The 5,472-nt window shown below is 43.2% G+C and overlaps 1 pseudogene; it reads right to left on the bottom strand.

Moving 5' to 3' along the window:
• Positions 1 to 554: 554 nt before the first annotated feature.
• LOC117540085 lies at positions 555 to 5,219 on the bottom strand (annotated as a pseudogene).
• Between the last annotated feature and the right edge of the window lie 253 nt (positions 5,220 to 5,472).

Here is a 5,472-nt window from a genome sequence, read left to right as displayed (position 1 = left end):
ACAATCCATGGAGAAGACCTCAAGCTGCCAACAGGTGGATGAACTCCGGGTTTGAAGTGACTTTTGGGTTGCAGTTGACCAACACGTAGTAGCTTCTACATCGCAGCCAGGTGTTAACACAGTTTTGACGGAGCATTGTTGGTTTATTATGGCTAGTTTCTTTTGCGTTGTCCGTCCACCATTTTTATCGCCCGGTGGTTTCTGCCTAATTTTATGAATTTTCTTATCCTTTTTTGTAAATCAAATGCATTGGACCAAAGACAAAGGAAAACGTTTGCTGATGAGCAGCACATCAGACCACCTGTCAAAAGGGGGCGGGCTATGTTAAAGAGTCCATTCAGATTTTAATACCTCTATTTCAACTATAAGGCCTACTGAATGTACCAAGGGGAACATGAAACTACTGTCAGTACACAAATATTAACATTATGTTAAGAAACATGAAAATACCACAAGATAACAAAATTGAAATCATATCAAGACATAAGACAAACAATAATAACAATAGAAGAAAAGAAAGAAGACACTTCCCGTTTAGTGTTGTAAGTGTAATTGTTACATCAAAGAGTGCAAAATGGGCAGTTAATAATTATGCATATTCATATAAACATTACCAATATTGGACATAATAGACTATAGACATAACACCACTTACACCAAAACATTGTGACAGTAAACATAATTATATTCAAACAATCCCATCCATAGGTATGTATTTTGGTTACAAACTGTTGTATCTTGTGATCAATAATTGTATGTCCACAACGTAGGAGTAGGTTTAACTAGTTTTACTTAGGTAACATGCTTCCCGGGACTTCCTCGTGGGAACATGTACAACAGGCTGGACAAATGCAATAACATGTAATAATAAAACAAGGTAAGATACCACATTTCCCCCCCTTTAAGCTAACAATACTTCCCGAATGTGGGGGTATAACATTACACAACATTTCGAGGTACTGACATAAATCATTTCACTTTCAAAGATTAACATTCTAAACATTTCCTTAAAGTGAGAACAGAGAACTATGCTGCTCTATTAATGGAACATCTCTTGATCTATTTAAGTCTTTCAGGTATACAGGCGGCTGTCTCTCGCGCTCTGATCGTCTCACCATGGGTGTAGCAGGCAAGTCCGGCGGGACCGGCGTACACAGAATCACTGGCTCACTTGCAGGAGGTCCTTCTTGCTCGATTGTCACTGGACCCACAGTGTCTCTGTTGGAGTCCAGCACCGGCTCTAGGGGCACGGTGTCTGACAATCTGGCTCTTACTTGATCCACATGCCGCTTCACAACTTGACCACTTCCAATGATCACTGTATATGACACTGGACCTGATGTGCTCTCGATGACCGCAGGGATCCATTTAGGTCCATAAGAGTAGTTTCTGATGAACACTTTATCCCCAGATGAGAAACTTCTCCGTTTCCTGTTTGTGTCATGGGACTGTTTCTGTTTTAGTTGTTTTTACTGCACTCTTGTTTTCACATCTGGCAGGAGCAGGTCAAGTGCAAATCTGAGTCTCCTTGACATCATCAACTCTGCAAGCGACAGGCCTATGGTCGCGTGAGGTGTGATGCGGTAACTGAACAGAAACCTTGACAGTCTAGTTTGCAATGTTTCACCTTTCATCTTTTTCATCCCCCCTTTGAAGGTTTGGACCGCCCTCTCTGCCAGCCCATTAGAAGACGGGTGAAACGGTGCTGACCTCACATGGCGGATGCCATTTTGTTTCATGAAAGTCTCAAATTCAGCACTTGTAAAACAGGTTCCGTTGTCTGACACCAACATTTTTGGCAGTCCAAAAACACTGAAACTCTGACGTAGCTTTTCAATGGTCACCTGTGATGTAGCTGACTTCACTGGATAAATATCCATCCATTTTGAGTGAGCATCCACTATCAGTAGAAACATCTCTCCCAGGAAAGGGCCTGCATAGTCCACATGAATTCTCGTCCAAGGAGACTCCGGCCACTCCCAGGGATGTAATGGTGCTGATGGTGGTGACTTGTGGTGCTTTTGGCACTCCTCACAAGACTGCATTTCCTTTTCTACATCCTGGTCCATCCCCGGCCACCATACATAAGATCTAGCCAGACCTTTCATCTTTGACATGCCGGAATGTGTTTGGTGCAGTACTTTCAATATATTTTCCCTGCCTTTGTTTGGTACGATGACTCTGGCTCCCCAGGGCACGCAACCATCCCTCACACTCAGTTCCTCTCTCCTCTGATGATACGGCTTGAGATGAGCACAAGTCCACAAGTGTGTCATCCAGAAGATCAATCATGAGCACTTGTTCTGCGGTCTCACTCTCTCGCACATCTTCCGACAGCGGCAGTCTGCTTAATGCGTCCGCATTAGCCTTGTTCTTTCCTGGTTTGTACACAATGTGATACTCATAGGCACTCAGGTGCACCGCCCATCTGTGAACTCTAAGGGAACCCATCAGTGGAATGGGTTTCTTTTCGTTGAAGAGAGAGATCAGTGGCTTGTGATCTGTATAGATGGTGAAAGTTCGACCATACAAGTACTTGTGGAATTTCTTGATTCCAAATATAACTGCTAAGCCTTCTTTGTCTAGCTGTGAGTAATTATTTTCAGCAGGCGCTAGGGTACGCAACATGAACCCCAAAGGACGTTCAGTTCCATCGTCCATTACGTGTGATAAAACAGCGCCCACCCCGTAAGGTGACGCATCACATGACATAATTAACTCTCGGTCAGCAGAGTAATGCACCAACACTTCTGCTGAGTTTAACAGGGCCTTTGATTTTTTAAAAGCCTCTTCCTGTTTCTTTTGCCATGTCCATCGCACATCTTGTCGCAGGAGCTCATGCAGTGGTGCCAATAGTGTAGCTAAGTTTGGCAGAAATGTGTTATAGTAATTTAGCAAACCTAAGTACGACTTGAGTTCAGTAACATTTGTGGGGTTGGGAGCCTCCATGATAGCTTTGACTTTCTTTTCCACAGGGTGAAGTCCCTGTGCGTCCACTCGATGTCCCAGATATTCCACTTCCTCTTCCAGGAAAGTGCACTTGCTCCTTCTCAGACGCAATCCTGCCTCCTCCAGCTTTGCCAACACTCTCTCGAGGTTCTGCAGATGGTCTTCCTCATCCACACCGCTCACCAGGATGTCATCTAAATACACTGCCACGAAAGGAATGCCTCGCAGGAGACCTTCCATTGTCCTCTGAAATATAGCTGGGGCTGATGCTACTCCAAAAGGCAGTCTGTTGTATGTGAATAAGCCTCTATGCGTATTATTCACTGTTAAGTATTTATTTGATTCATCATCCATGAGTATTTGCTGGTGTGCATGACTCATGTCCAACTTTGTGAACTGTTTTCCTCCTGTCAGTGCTGCAAACAGATCTTCCATTCTGGGTATGGGGTATTGTTCAAGTGAGGAAACTGTATTTACAGTGAGCTTGTAGTCTCCACATAGCCTTACTGTCCCAACAGGCTTCAGTATTGGAACCACTGGTGCTGCCCATTCTGCATGTTTAACAGGTGAGATTACTCCTTCTTTCAACAATCTGTCTATTTCTTCATCTACTTTGGTGCGCATGGCGTACGGGACAGACTTTGGACGGAAGAAACGAGGGACTGCATCAGCCTTTACATGGATGGTAGCTTTCATACCTTTCAGTGTGCCAAGCTCCTCTTTGAAGACATTTTCATGTTTGCTCAGTACTTGCTGCAGCGATTTGTCCTCTGTCTTCAGGTGTTTCAGGACTAGGGATTTGTGTCTGAGCTTGATTTCTTTCCAACTCAGATGTATTTCCTCTAGCCAGCCTCTTCCCAGCAGGCTGGGCCCGTCCCCTTTAACCACAATGAGGGGCAGGTACCGCCTTTGATGTTTGTATTTCACTTTAACAATGGCAGCTCCGACCACATTAACAGGGTCACCTGTATAAGACTCGATGTGGATTTTGGTTGGTCTCAAACATGGACGTTTTGTGTCTTTCCATAGTCTTTCAAATGTCTGTTCATTCATTATTGTGAGACTACAGCCAGTGTCTATCTCAAAGTTAACAAACTTACTATCCAGCTTCACTTCAACCATGTGTGGGTCTACTCGTCTCAGGTGCACTTCACTCATGCGTCACAATCTGAACCTCATCTTATTCAGAAAGAATGTATCTTCTTCTGAGCTATCACTTTGGCTCTGTTGCTCTTGTACTTTATGAGAACGGTGATATGTGGTTTGCCTCCTTTCTCTCTTTGGGTCTGCATTTGTGTTGCTGTTTCCATTCTGTGTAGATCTACTACGACAAGCTCTGACAATGTGTCCTATTTTACCACATGCATGACATTTCTCTTGTTTAAACTTACATGCTTGGTTCCCTTGCATCTCTAACACTCTTTGGTAGGTGCTCTATGTGCATAAGCCTCCTGTGGCTTTTTATCCATTTTGAAGCATTTAGCTGTGGCCCCTTGGTTTTGTATCTCCTGTGCATTTTTATTTGCAGTCTCTGACGCCACAGCAATTGACAATGCTTTTTCAAATGTTAAATCCGCTTCTGATAAGAGTCGTCTCTGAATCCGATCTTCATTTATTCCACAGACGATCCTGTCTCTCAACCTCTGCTGCAAAGTGTTACCATTAGTTGCAATCCTGCGCTAACGGACGCAGCTCAGCCACGCATTACTGACTCATTGGGCTCACGGTTGCGGGAGTCAAACTTGTACCTTTGCACAATTTCACTAGGCTTTGGGTCAAAATGATTTTTTAGCAGCTCCACAAGTTGTGTGTAAGTTTTATCCTTGGGCTTATCCGGACTGAGGAGGTTTTTCATAAGGCTGTATGTTGATGATCCCACAACACTTATTAATATGGCTCTTTGTCTGTCTCCATTATCAATTTCATTAGCCTCAAAAAACTGTTCCAATACCTCACAGTATTCTTCCCACTTCTGATTTGTTTGCATCAAAAGGTGCCATCGTACCAATCATTGCCATTGTGTGTCAATGAATCCTCTCCTCCACCCGCAGATGTTGCTAATAATTTGAGCTAGCTACCGCTAACGACCCAAACCTGCATGTAAGGTGCTAACCAGTCCGTTCGGCATGTCCTCTTTGATCCCGTCTTGATCCTTGTCTTAATCCCCTTCTTAATATTCGTCGCCAATAATATGTTGTATCTTGTGATCAATAATTGTATGTCCACAATGTAGGAGTAGGTTTAACTGGTTTTACTTTGGTAACATGCTTCCCGGGACTTCCTCGTGGGAACATGTACAACAGGCTCTTTTAATACCAAGAGTGAGTTTGCCCCCTGCTGGACAAATGCAATAACATGTAATAATAACACAAGGTAAGATACCACACAAACAGAAGCAAAAAGACTGACAACTTCACCAACTTAAAGTATTAGCTGATCAATGTACATCTTGTTTGAATACAGGAAAATCATGAACATGATTTGAATAACTAAAAAATGAAACATAAAAAGTTGAAACATTTG

This window comes from Gymnodraco acuticeps, unplaced genomic scaffold, assembly GCF_902827175.1.
Source record: "Gymnodraco acuticeps unplaced genomic scaffold, fGymAcu1.1, whole genome shotgun sequence".
Classification (NCBI taxonomy): domain Eukaryota; kingdom Metazoa; phylum Chordata; class Actinopteri; order Perciformes; family Bathydraconidae; genus Gymnodraco; species Gymnodraco acuticeps.
Note: the sequence above shows the minus strand (reverse complement) of the source record. Positions and strands in the feature narration are given on the sequence as shown.